Source organism: Pteropus vampyrus, unplaced genomic scaffold (assembly GCF_000151845.1).
Source record: "Pteropus vampyrus isolate Shadow unplaced genomic scaffold, Pvam_2.0 Scaffold117, whole genome shotgun sequence".
NCBI lineage: Eukaryota > Metazoa > Chordata > Mammalia > Chiroptera > Pteropodidae > Pteropus > Pteropus vampyrus.
Window position 1 is genome coordinate 435227 of NW_011888898.1, and position 13762 is coordinate 448988.

The window sequence follows — 13762 nt, forward strand, 5'->3', positions numbered from 1 at the left end:
TTTATCTGCGAGCAGTTTAGAACAGAATTTCTGGACCTCAGAACTTTTGCCATTTGGGGCCAGATTAATTCTATGCTGTGTGTGTGTGTGTGTGTGTGTGTGTGTGTGTGTGTGTGTGTGTGTGTGTGTCAGGGGGCTGTCCTGTGTACTGTAGGATATTTAGCAGTGTCCCTGTCCTCTAGACACCAGTAGTAATACCCCCCACTCTGCCCTAGCTGTGACAACCACAAATATCTCAAGACATTGCCAAATGTACCCTGTAGAGCAAAAATGCACCTGGTTGAGAACCACTGGTTTAGGAATAAGCAGGCAATACAATTTGGGCCAGTGAGCCGTGTTGTCACATGTCTGTGTTATTCTTCTCAAGGACCGTATACTATTTCATAGCAGAAATAGATCATCATTTCTATAACCATTCCACTCATGATGAATATTAATTCCTTTTTCAATTTTCGGCTGTTATAATGTTGCCGTGAATATCTATGCCTTTATATATTTGCATACTTTAGGAATGAATTTTATAGGATAAATGCAAAGAAGTGGAATTTGTGAATTAAAGAGGATGCAGTTTACATGTAACTCACATGCCTTCACAAAATTTCCAAAAAATCCGATGATCATTTATTCATTAAATATATGAGTATCCATTTCCCCCGACCTTCACTAACTCCAGGGAGAAAATCCATTTAAAAATGTGTTTTGCATTTCAAACATGAAAAATGGTCATCTGTTCGTTGAAAACTCTGATTTTCTTAGCGATGGAATAATTTTCCATTAACTAGAGGTACCACACTTATTTCTATTCCCCTGATTTGAACACTCAGGAAGTTTTTATTTTGTATTGAATTTTTTTTAAAGGAGTATAAACATTTTTTATAATGGTGACAATTCACTGACAGAATTTTTTAATGTTAAAAAATTTCTGTCTCCTGTCATCATTTTATGATTATTTAATAGGCATTTCTACATCATGACTTTTTCCAGGAAAAACTTCCCCATTCGACATAGTGGGGCCGTGAAAAAGTTTTAATATCTTTTAAAATCAGAAGGAAAAAAAGTGACCTTGTAGGTTGAAGAAAATATTTTAATATTTAATATTAATATATTCATTTTTATGCCAATGCAGTTATGAAATATAATTTATTTTGTTTTACTTTTTTATGGAGGAAGGGACGCACAAAAATCATATTGCAGCCCTGCCTAGTTTTAGCAAATTTGTTCAAAGTGCACAGGTCAAATCTGGTTTTTTCCATGCAAAATACGTGTGATGAAAGTGGCAACTTGAATCTCAATGTGTAAGTCAGATAATTTCTCATCAATAGTGATCGGTTTTCAATTTTGCAATGTAACTAAATAAAGAAAAATGAGAAATATTTCATACCGCTTTTCATAAAGATTGATGAACTCCTGGGTGTCTCTGTGATCTGCCTTCCCCAAAGCATTGAGAGAGAAATTAAAGTACACGTTTTTCATTTTTTAGAGTCCCCATGCTTTTGCTGTTCCTGTTTGACACCTTTTTATTAGTAAAAAGTGTGCTCAGTGTTCACTTCTCCCACACACTGCTTTAGTGTATGTTTTTTTGTTTAAATAGAATTTTATTATTTATCTTTTTATTATTTAAAGATATATTTTATTTTTATAATTTTGGACTTATTCTGAACATCTTTGGTTTTATTCATTTATTTATCCAACAAATTAAAAATTTTTAAGTGAAAAAAAAAAATTAAGTGCCAAATTTAAAGATAGTGGCCTGGGAAGGACCCTTTGGAAGCAGACGGACCTAATGGGTGATTTTTAAAAATCTCAAATTCATAGGTTCCTTTTAACAATTAAAAATGGAGGGTGAGCTTCCTGAATCAGTTATTTGTATCTGGACAGAGGAAACGGAACAGGAACAAAGCTGATGGGAGCCGGCTAAGCTGGACGTAGGGGACCTCTGAAGGCGAAAGCTAAGCTGGGCCTTTGGTGCCTCCCAATAGCTGCCTAGGGCAGGTAAGGCGGTTAATGACCTGCCTTCTTCCTTGGTGTTAGAACACTTTCGGTTACAGTATTGTGGTGAATCATTTCCTTCTAAGGCTCTGGGTGATCTATCACACGGGTGCCTTATCTAGATTTTAACAACAATATGAGCTGAAAAGTTTCCTCATTCCAGAAATGTAAAACAAATTACAAAAATACATAAGAACTGTGTTGTTTGGGGAAAAAAAAAATCCACCTATAGATGTAAGGACTGGGAGGTAAAAACATGCATGGAAAAACCAATCTCAAAAAAAGAAAGAGAAAACAAGCTTGTCTAAGAAAAGAGGAGGTTTCTCTTCCCTACTCTAATTTGTAACAGTGAAATTCTTTTCTGAAGGCAGGAACTGGCCTGGGGGGTGGGGGGCCTGGGCGTATTTGCCTTTTCTTTTCTGAGTCTTGCAGGAATTCCCTAAGGACAGAGTGAGTAAGGGATAGAGATGATGTGGAAACACTGGCCCTTGTATATTACTACTTGCACCACTGGAGTTTTTGGTTGCCAAATCAATACCTCGGTTGTCCTTGAAAAAACTCTGTAGGTCTGTTTTTAATAGCTTGCTACACGGGTGAAATTACACTGATTACTTAGCAAAGCCTCACCTTTGATCTACTGATCTAGTTAGGGATGTGTGACAGGGAGAGCCTGCAGCCAGAGAGATCATTAACAAATTAAAAGAAGAAGGGAAAACTGCAAGTTACAGAAACACAGGAAGTCTGAGGTTTGTCAGTTGTTGAAACATTTGATATTGTCTTTTTAAGAGTCACAGTTCTCTGAGGGCTTTCTTTGGATGACAAAATACTGACATTTAAAAGCAACAACAACAACAACAACAACAAAAGCAAAGCCACACACTTCAAACTCAAGAACAGTGGATCAATTCCAAATTAATTAATGGTGGCCGGATTGTTTTCCACCTCAGGCTATCAAGAGATACATATGTTTAAAAAATGTTTCTATTTCCCACTCTTATACGATAGTGAAACGAAGGGTCATCTTCACAAGTTTCACACTCATTAAAAAGTGTGCCTTTTAAGCTATTTTTTAAATGAATAGACTTTATTTTTTAGAGTGGTCGTAGGTATACGGAAAAATTGAACACGTAGTACAGAAAATTGCCATGTACCCTCCTCCCTTCCCCCATACAGTTTTTCTATTATTGATGTCTTGCATTGTGTGGTATATTTGATTCAATCGATGGATGAACCAATATTGATACATGATTATTAACTAAAGTCCATAGTCTACATTAAGGTCCATCCTTTACATTGTACATTCTATGGGTTTTGAAACATGTATAATGATACGTATCCACCATTACAGTATCATACAGAAGTTTCATTCCTCTAAAAACAAAACAAAACAAAAACAAAAAAAACAAAAAAACAAACCCTTTTTGTTCCAGCAAGAGCCATTCTAAATTCTGTACTCTCAACAGAACTGCTATATTTTTCCCTTTTCGTCCTTCTTCGAGGGGCTTTCACGTTAGGAACAAATGAGTGCTGACTCTCCTTTTTGGCAGAGACCCACAGAAAGTCACATTGTTTGGCTGCAACTTGCATATCCCTGGAAAATCTCTCTTGGTGCTCCTGTTCTTGCCCAGGCAGGAAAATACCCAGACTTGCTTTGCCAAACATCAGAGAGGAAGCACCTCTCCCTGAAAGGCAGAGCAAACAGGGAACTGGAAGGGGTGTGTCCAATGATGTCCGGCCCCGCCCTCGGCTCACCGTATTTCATAACTGCATATCCTGATCACCTTACTAAGCTGTGACATCTTGCTCACAGGTCCCCTTCTTTACCGCGTGCCTGTCTGGTGTTGAGTTCTTCAGCTTACGATTGGGACCAATGACTTCTACCCTGAGGGTCCAGGTGGCAGACCGCTCGGCTTTTGAGGAGAGAATGCGGAATATAAAAAGGAGAAAATCATCACGCCTTATCTATTCTTTCGTTTAAATCGTTCAACAAATATTTGAGCCCCTACTGCGTGTCAGGCTCTGCCCAAGAATAAGAAAGAAAATAAAAGAGTCATGGGATGGAGATGGATAGGGGGCTATTTGGTTTGCAGAGCAATGCAAAAGTCTGCAAGTGGAATGTCCCAGGCAGAAGTGGGAGCAGACAAAGGCCTGAGGCTCCGTGATCTGGGTCCAGTGCAGTCGGGAGACAGGACAAGGGAGTGGTCAGGAAGGCGTGACGTGACAGGAGCTTTGGATTTTATTATGAAAAAGATGAGAGGCCACTGGAGAGGCTGAGTGTAGGATGGGGGTGGGGAGCATTCGATGAGATGAGTTCTATTTCGTCTTGTCTGTCTTTACTCATGGCCTCAGTGATCTCCTGTGGCCATACAATGACGACACCCAAATATACATCTCAAAGCCGAGCCTTCTCCGAGACGCCCGCCTCCCAGGTCCAGCTACTTACTCAACATCTCTCCTTGGGTGTCTCAAAGCATCTCAGATTTAGGACAAATCTGACCACCTCATCTTCCCCTACCCAACCTACTTCTCCCACGATCTTCTTCAGTTCTGCTAAAGAAAATTCCAGTCTTCTGTTGGTTCAGGCGCAAAACCTTAAGAGTCATCCTCGGCTGCTCGTTTCACTCAGCGAAATGTATTAAGAATCCCACTAGGTAGATCCAACGATTCTTCCGCTTCTCCGGGTCGGCCCTTCCTCGCCCCTCATCTGGTTATGACAAGGCCCTCGCGGCCGCTTCCACCGGTTCCATTCTCGCCCCAGCCCCCCAGTTCCATCTATTCTTAAACTGGAAAATATGGTCAAAGAAGCCAGAGCACATCACCTCTCCCCACAGAACTCCCATCTCGCTCAAGCTGGGAGCCCAAGTGCTTACAATGGACCGCGTTCGGCCTGGTCCCCCATGCTTTCTGAACTCATCTGCCCTGCCCCAGTCACGAGGAGTTCCTTGTCCTGCCAGCAACGAACTGGATATGATTCTACCTCAGAGCCTTTGCATGTGCTGTGGCATCTGTCGCATCTTGCCTCCGATCGGTGCATGCCTCTTTCATTTCAGGTCCTTCTTCAAATGACACCTTAGGGCAGATGTTGCCAAACTTCTGCTGGAAAAGGCCAGACGGTAAATATTTTTGGCATTGTGTGCCACATGGTCTCTTTGGCAGCTATGCACGCAACCCCGCCATTCTCATGCAAAAGCGCCACAGACAATAAACATACTGAGCAGAGCTGTGTTTCAATAAAACTTTATTAATAGACACGAAATGGAATTTCCTATCATTTTCATGTGTTACAGAATGGTCTTCTGATTTTTATTCCAACTAGTTGAAAGTGGAAAAATCGTTCTTAGCTCACAGTTGTACAAAAACAGTCAGTGGGCCAGATTGAGCTCTGAGCACCCAGCAGGCCCAGCCCCACCTTCGAGAGTACTTCCTTGGCCATCCTCTCAAAAATTACACACACACACACACACACCACGTACACGCACATGCACACGCACACACAAACCAAAACAAACTATTTTTCATAGCTTATCAAGCTCTGGCTTTCGCTATATTTAGCTTGTTTATTTATTTACTTTTCTCTCGAGGGCAGGGATTTTTTTTGTCTGGTTTGGGTGCGTCCATGTGTCTGGTGGCCTTCATGTACCTGGCACACAGTGGGAGCTCAGCCCCAAGTGGTGAGTGAATGGCGCCTGTGAGAAAAGGCAGCAGGCCAGTCTGTCGGGGTGGGAGTGACCTTCACCCATTGTGTCTAAGGAGCGGGGCGGGGGAGGGCGAAAGGCAGCTGCATTTGTGGAGCTCACCCTCTGTGTAGGCATCAGGCTTCATACGTGCCAGGCCTAGAATCTTGAGAGTGGGCTTTGGCAGGGGAGACGCCATGTTTGTGGAGGATGATGCAGTGTGGTAAGCAGCGATGGGCTTTCGTGCCCACATCTGTGTCTGCCTCGCAACAACCTGAAAGCGTTTTCCAGAAGTTAAGTCTTTCGGGCCATCTGCCACACTTGCCAAAATCAGAATCCCTTGAGAGTCAAGCAGTTGAGAGATTAAATCCAGACTCCACCAAATGGTGACCATATGACCTTGGACGAGTTACTTAAACTTCTTGAGTGTTTGCTGCAAAACAGAGATAATAATTACCTCATAGAGGGCCACGCGAACACAGTGAGCTAATAAGTGAATCTCCCAGCACAGAGCTTGGCACACTGTTTGCAATAAATATCAGCTATGACGGACTTTCCATTAGAAAGGCATGCTCCCTGCATGCAGAATAAGCAACAAAATACAGATCCACACAAAATAAGATCATTCTCCTTCCATGAGATAACCACTGATACTATTCTGGGGTACAACCCTCCAGATTTTGAGGTGTCTGTTTGCTTTTCAACACAACAGTGGGTCACCTGTCATCTTCCGTAGTTCTTACAATATTATTGACTATATTCCCTATGTTGTACTTCACAGCCCTGTGACCCTTTCGTTCTAACTCCCGGTTTGCAGGAGTACAGAGAAGGGATGGCACGGGGGGTTGGAATCAGCAGAGTTTAAAATGTGGGGTGTCTATGGGGCAAACATCCCAGTTTTTTCAACAAATAAACTGCAAAGAAAAAGAAGGACCCAGGGCACCCCACAGAGCAGTGCTGTCCAGTAGAACTTTCTGGAAATGTTTTGTATCTACACTGGTGGGCACTAGCCACACGTGGCTATCGAGCACGCGAAATGTGGCTTATGTGGCTGAAGGACTAAATTTTTTATTTCATAACTATTTATGGAAATAGTTATATGTGGCTAGCGGCGATCGTGTCGAACTGTGCGGCTATAGATTGAAAGAGACATGTCAACTGCACCGAAAAGAGCTCGTTTGGATTCTTAGTCACACAAATTTAACTTAAAAAAAAAAAAATCTATGAGACAGGGAAATTTAAACACTGGCAAAAGTCTTCGATGACGTTAAAGGCTTACTGCTAATTCTGTAAAGCGTGATAATGATATTACCATTTTGCTTTTTAAGGACACCCTTATTTTTTAGAGGCACCAAAATATCGATACAGTAGTCCCGTCTTAGCTGAGATTTCCCTTTCTTTGGTTCTGGTTACCCTTGGTCAACTGCAGTCTGAAGATATTAAATGGAAAATTCCAGAAATAAACAGTGTATAAGTTCTACATGACGTGCAGTCTCGTGATGACCCCTCCGTCCTGCCCAGGACAGGTATCCACCTTTTCTCCAGCATCTCCGTCTCCATGCTGTGTATGCTCCCCAGCTGTCAGTCACTTAGCAGCTGTCTGTTATCAGATCGACTGTCAGAGGATCAAAGCTTTGATGTTCAGGTCACGCTGACCATAGGCTAACGCCACATCGCGACGCCGGTGTTATTCACCTCGCTTCATCTCATCGCGTGGGCATTGCACCATCTCGCATCATCGCCAGAAGGGTGGGGACAGTGCAATAGGATATTTCGAAAGAGAGAGACCACATGCACATAACTTATGTCACAGTATATTGTTATAATTGTTCTATTGTATTATTAGTGATTGTAATCTTACTGTGCCTAATTTGTAAATGAAACTTTATCATGGGTATGTGAGTATTGGAAAAAAACACAGTGCACGTGGGATTCAGTACTATCCGTGGTTTCAGGCATCCACTGGGGGTCTTGGAACGTGTCCCCCGCGGATAAGGGGGGCCTACTGTAGATAAAACAAAATGGATCTAGATTTTGCATCAAAATAACAGAGTGGAAGGCGTGGGGTACAGATGATACAAGAGATCCAGGAACTGATAGTTGTTGAAACTGTATCATGGATAGATGAGGTTCATTGTACTCTTCTCTCTACTGTGGTATTGGTTTGCAATTGTTCATAACAAGTAAAAAAATTAAATAAGACGAGGTCATGTTGGTTGAATTGAGCATAACAAGAAAACGTTTATAAAAACTTTTTTTTTTTGGTTGGTAAAAACTCCTTAATCAGCGGGTTTTATGTGTATGTCTTTCTTCCTTAGGGAGTTCCATTATAAGTGAACATTGACATTTATAAATGAAAAGCCATCAATCCTAAAAGTAGTAGAATTTTAAGAGAAAGATAGAATAGGGCTTTCGCAGAACTCACAGCCAGGCCCGTGTTAACAGCTTCCTTCGATAGGGCTGGAATCATTCCAGCCTGTGTAGTATCCACACAGCAAACTCAGCCACCAGGACAGAGACCACTAGTTGCCCCAATAGCTGTTTCCCCTTCTCCCTCAGCAATAAAATCCCCAACTTTTAGTTGGCACATGGCCACGCAGATAAAAGTATGTTTCCCAGCCTCTTTTGCACCTGAATAGCTATGTGACTACATTCTGACCAATGATTTGTAAAGGGAAGGGGTGTATATCAGTGGTCCCCAACCTTTGTGGCACCAGGGACCTGTGCTCCTGTGAGAATCTAATGCCTGATGAACTGAGGTGGAGCTGAGGTGGTGATGCTAGTGCTGGGGAGCGGCTGCAAATCCAGATGAAGCTTTACTCACTAGCCCCACCACATACCTCCTGCTGTGCAGCCCGGTTCCTAATAGGCCATGGACTGGTACCAGTCCGTGGCCCAGGGATTCGGGACCCATGGACTATATATGATTTCCTGGAAGTGTCCTTAAACAGGCGTGTCTCCTTCTCAAACTTCCCCTCATTCTTCCTGCTTGCTGGAATGTGATCTGATGGCTGGAGCTTGAGCAACTATTTTGGGTCATGTGGCAGAGGATACATGAAAGGATGGTGGAACAGTGAGACTGAAAAGCCCAGTTCCTGACATGATGGATGCCACACAGCCTGGGGCCGACTACCTCCAGATTTATTCTTCATGAAGGACAAATAAATTCTTATCATGTGGGTTTTGGGTCTGTTGTTGTCATTCACAACTGATTTAGATCCTAATTAATATAGTTGCTAAAATTTATCTTTAGCGATTCTGTAATAGTTATTAAGCGTTTACTCTGCAGGTTGTATCATGCTAATTGCTATAAGAGAAACAAGATAAAAGTCATAGAATCAGCACATAAAAGGTTTTTCAGTCGAGAGAGATACACAAAATATAAGGTGATTAATTAAGATACAATTAAATAATAATACCAGCCAGCACGTATTGAGTACTTATGATGTGCCAGACACTGTTCTAAGCACTTTACACGTATTAACTAATGAGTTCTCACAAGACTAAGATTTATTATCGTTGCCATTTACAGGTGAAAAAACAGAAGCAAGAGAGGTTAAGTAACTTGTCCAAGGTCAGACAGGTCATAAGGCGTGGAGATAGGATGGATAGATGGTATTGATTAGGGCGGTTCCAGAAAGAGAGAAAGAACTAGGGTCAGCCGTCACATCTTTGTGGAAAAGACAAGATGTCGATTCATTCAACAAATATTTGTTGAGTGTTTGGGGTGGGTCAGCAGCCGCTCAAGCTGAGAATGGAGCAAACATGGGCCTGATTTCCCCTGGGTATGAAGAAGGAGTAGGCTGTGACTCAGGTGAGGCTGCCACGTTGTCCTGCTCCAAGGAGCTGCTCTATGAATGGTGCCCCCTGGAGTTGTGGAAAGCCACCCGGTGACCCTGAATTTGAAGCTCACCAGCTGATGGGGGCCACAGATGCATTTTGGTTGGTCCCTGATATTTAGAAAATTGAGAGACTTCACATAAAAACCCAGGTTCGAAAAAGAGGAATATACATCAATATTAGACCAGCATTTCTACGCCTCGACATCTGGCTAACGCTGACTATGGCTGCCTCCTTCAGACTGCATATTTCCTCTGTTCGTCACAATTCCCAACCCTCCCTGATGTTATAAGGGGGGTACGGTTATAGGAGGCCCCTATGGGACATGATAGGACCATCAATTTCATGTGCCTTGTGCTGCAAATGTGGAGTGTGATGATAAATGGAATCACAGTATTCATGGTTTTATTTCTCCCCTCACCTACCAGAACGGAGTGAATATTTTGACTCTAAGATCTACACAAGTTTTCTTACAATCAGACATAAAGCTTTTGAGACACTTCCAGTCTGTAGCAATAGTGATGACAATTTGATTATCCTGCCTACCAATCAAATCTCAGTATCAAAGAAACCAAGAAAACTTCTGAGAGACAAAGAAATTTGTTTATTCTGAATGTTTTCTTCCTTCTTTTTTTTTTCTTTTCACAGATACCCTCAATCCCTAACAAATAAAAATCTAGACAGTTATTAACATTAAAAAGATAACTAAAAGTAGATTGTCATGCAAGCTTTGCAAATCAATAAGACAAAAATCAATATATCTGAGAGATTCATCTCCTCTTGGAAGCAAACTACTCCTCGCTTATTCCTTCCTACCCTGCCTTTAGGAGAGTTGATTTCTACTCTCCTTGCAGGTCTCAATTCAACTGTCCCTTCTACCTGGAAGCCTTATCCACCGCCAGAGCCATGTCCCTTGTATATATGTAGCTCCATAGCATCAGGGCCAAATTAGGACTGTTGTGGGACAACGTATTTCTGCCTTCGTGGGCCTCGTCCTCCTTAAAAGGATGTTAAAAATTATATTTTGCAAATGCATTGGCACAAAGGCAGATATAAACCAGGCTGGGTTTATTATTATATATTCCACTATATATATTTATATTTTGGCCTTAAAAGACATCAAAATAAACATTTTTCTGGGCCCCTAAAAGCATCATGGGTCCCAGGTGCCATATCTCTTATTCCTCACAGAGGAGCTTGCCCTCACAGTGCTGTGCAAATTTTCTACTGAGCACTTATTCCAATTGCAGATGAGTACTTTCTGCAAGGTGCCAGCTAAGAACACCTGCCTTTACATCCCCTGGGGTGATACTCAGAGGGCAAGAGACCTCTAGGTACCCAGGAAGGCCCCACCAATCTGCATTTTTAATCAAGCCAGTTGTCAATTCTAATGCTTACAAATGGTTGGGATCCACTAGAATGAGCTATTTAAAAATGTCTGTTTACCCGGCTAAAATTTTGACTCCTGTTAGGGCCATCTTTTTTTGTTTGATTCTGCGTTTCTGTGCCATCGCAGGTTCTGATACAAGGTAGGTGCTCAATAAATTTTCAGTGAATAAGCAAAAGAAAAAGAATGTCCTTGGCTATGTTTTGTAAGGCTCCGATTTGGTCATGGCTGCAAGAAAGTAACTATATTTTCAAGGGACTTGTGAGTACATTATATATTATTATATGGATATTATGTATCATATATATTATATTGATATTACATATCAATGTACTCCCATCCCCTCAAATATGGCCCAGTAGAGTAGGTCCACCACAGATGTATGTTATTGAATGGATCTCTGGGTGTAAGATTTTCATTTAGCACTCCATCATGGCTTCACTCTGACTGCAGAATAACTGGGTAATTAATCTCTTCCTATATGCATTTGAATCCAAGATCTGCAATGCCAGAGACATCAGAAATTCACGATTTTTACATAGATGGTTCATTTGGCTGCATTTGCTCGCTAAATTTTCCTTTCGTCAAGGTTTGGGTAAATGGGGACCATCATGGCTGCAGTGGGGAAGAGGCCACCTCTCCATGGAGAAAGGACTGGCGTAGACTTATGCAGTCGTGGTGTCTGGCTTAATCGGTGTAAATCTACTTTACTCAGTAAGAATAAAAAGTTCACCGAACTCCTTCATACAATGAAATCATTTCGACTTCCTCAGATGGGATCTACGTGGAGTTCATGTTAATGTAAATGAGAGCCTTCAGGTCTTTTCATCATACCTAAGATGTAAAGTTTAATTAAATTACACTTTAGTTAGAGCGCTTGCCTGCTTTCCTTAGCGTCTAGCGACCTGCTAATAAAGACAAGTTTTAATGACCCATGTAAGTTCTACGCACTTGTTTCCCAGACATAGCTTTTCTTGCTCTTCTTGAAATTACACTGTAATATCCACATCGCATGTGCTGTATTTAAGAATATGTGTGTATAAAAACCGAGCCCTTTTAATTTTTCACTTCCTTCTTAGAAAGAGGAAGACATGAATCATGAGAACAGAACTGATATTAGGAATTCGGTCCAAAAAAAAAGAAGCTTCCAGGGAATGCTATGAAGTCCACGCAGGTGAAGCTTAACTTAATGGTTTTTTTTTTTTTTCTATTTCGTCATGAACGATTATTCGATTCAGAATGAAGACCCTGAAGAATTGTGAATTATTTGAGAAAAATATAATTTTTTCTACTTGTGGTTTGGTTTATTGCTACCTAAACTTGTTTCATAAAAGATGACATGTTTACCATCTTGAAATGTTTAAAGATTGAGAAATGTTTCTTGTACATTTGAAAATGCACAAGAAAGATGTATACAGACATAAACACATTTTACAATATGTATTTAAGTATAGAAAAGATGAAACTAAACTTTTATTTGTGGACCTCTGAGCAAGTAGAAAATATAATTAAGCAAAATATCTGTTTCTTAAGCATTATGACTAAGTCTAGCTTGTTGGTTTGCTTGGTCGTGTTTGCTTTTTAAATTTTTTTGTTTCTAGTTGGCTTGTTGGTTGCTGTTTTTTAAGATAGCAACTATGAGTCCTTCAGCTAGTGAATTAACAGTTTATGACTTAAGATTTATAAGCATTTAAAATGAACTGAAATGAATCTGCTCGTTCAAAGCTAAAGCATCTAGAACTTACTCTTAAAATGTCATGTTTTCTAGCTGCCCTGACCTAGCCAGGGAATCACTACATGTTTTTGAGTTGCGACAGCCAGTTGGCTCAAAGATTTATAGGAAACAGTAATGGGCAGAAGTAAAATGTTGACCCAGATCAATGTCACACGCATTTTCTTTCTCAGTGGCTTCCCGCTGTCTATTCAATCCAAGTCTCCTTACTGAGACTCCCCTTACTTTCACTTACACTCCTGTGACATTCGGAAAAAAAAAAATCCTGCCTCTGGGACAGAGGTCAGTGAACTACCTTCATCGAAGGTTTGCAGGCTGCATTGACGCCTGGAGGGAGCAAAAAATTATGAGTCAGAGCCTGGCCGCTGAGCCGTGTGATCACGGACAGGTTAGTTAACGCTTCCGTGCCTCGGTTTACCCCTCTGCGCATTGGGATCCGCCCCATAGGGCGGTGGCAAGGCTTCACCCAGCTAGCGCACATAAAACACTTAGAACAGCGCTCGAGACTTTAGACGTGGTGAGAAAGATATTAAAATGATGCCCTTGTTGCGCTGTGAGCTGCGGACGACGTCCCCTCCCCCAACGGCGACTGCTTTGCACGTAAGAGTCCACACGAGGGGGAGGGATCTGTAACCAAGGGAGTGGGGGTGGGGGGGGTCATTTACTAAAAGAACAACGTTTTCTTTCACATATTTTGAAAATAGAATCGTTCACAGGAGGCGGCTCTTCTGCATAGTGAAAATGCCAGTAAGAGAAAGAAAACGCTGACTTCCCACAGCCTGCAGCAACAGCGAGGAGGGACTTTTAGTGCCAAAGGGACTTTTAGCTGAGTAATAAAGCAATATTCCTCCTGAACACCACCCTCTGTCCTTCTTCTCGTGATTATAAACTCTAACAGAATGTTCAAGGTCTCCCAGGTATCTATCTCACAAAAATCAGCTTGAGGAGGACTGCGCTGGAATCACCAATTTTTAACCACTGCTTACCAGGCATATTCTACATGAGTGAGACATGAACACACTGTCTAAGGGTTCGTCATGAAACGCTGCAATATTTTATTTTACTGGTGTTAGTAATAACCACCCCTCGTGTGAATTACATAAGGTGAGTTACACAAAAATAAGATAGTTTTTAAAAAAA

General features: G+C 41.5%; 1 long non-coding RNA gene across 1 annotated transcript; it reads left to right on the forward strand.

Moving 5' to 3' along the window:
• The first annotated feature begins 12916 nt into the window (after window positions 1-12916).
• LOC111743642 lies at window positions 12917-13482 on the forward strand. Its single transcript, XR_002781816.1, has 2 exons — window positions 12917-13222; window positions 13327-13482. It is a non-coding gene; the product is annotated as an uncharacterized LOC111743642 (long non-coding RNA).
• Window positions 13483-13762: the final 280 nt, after the last annotated feature.